The following is a 271-nucleotide window of genomic DNA, read 5'->3' as shown; positions in this document are numbered from 1 at the left end:
GGTCATACTGCTATGTCGTATACATTTACGACTGTAAAATGGTTTGGAAAAGTGTATGCTTAAAAAGATTATACAACAGCATTCACTACTGTAATTGCTTCATTTACCGGTGTGAATAACTTCACTGATGTCCACTCTTTTAATTACTTTTTGTTCACTTGCGCCCGGTTACTATTATCATCGTTATGATGGAAATAGCAGCTTCATTATTACCGTAATGATTGCGATGATATAATTACCTACATCGTCATTAATATCATTGTTTCTTGCG

The sequence above is a fragment of the Penaeus monodon genome, chromosome 31, assembly GCF_015228065.2.
Source record: "Penaeus monodon isolate SGIC_2016 chromosome 31, NSTDA_Pmon_1, whole genome shotgun sequence".
NCBI lineage: Eukaryota > Metazoa > Arthropoda > Malacostraca > Decapoda > Penaeidae > Penaeus > Penaeus monodon.
This window is presented reverse-complemented; position numbering follows the sequence as displayed.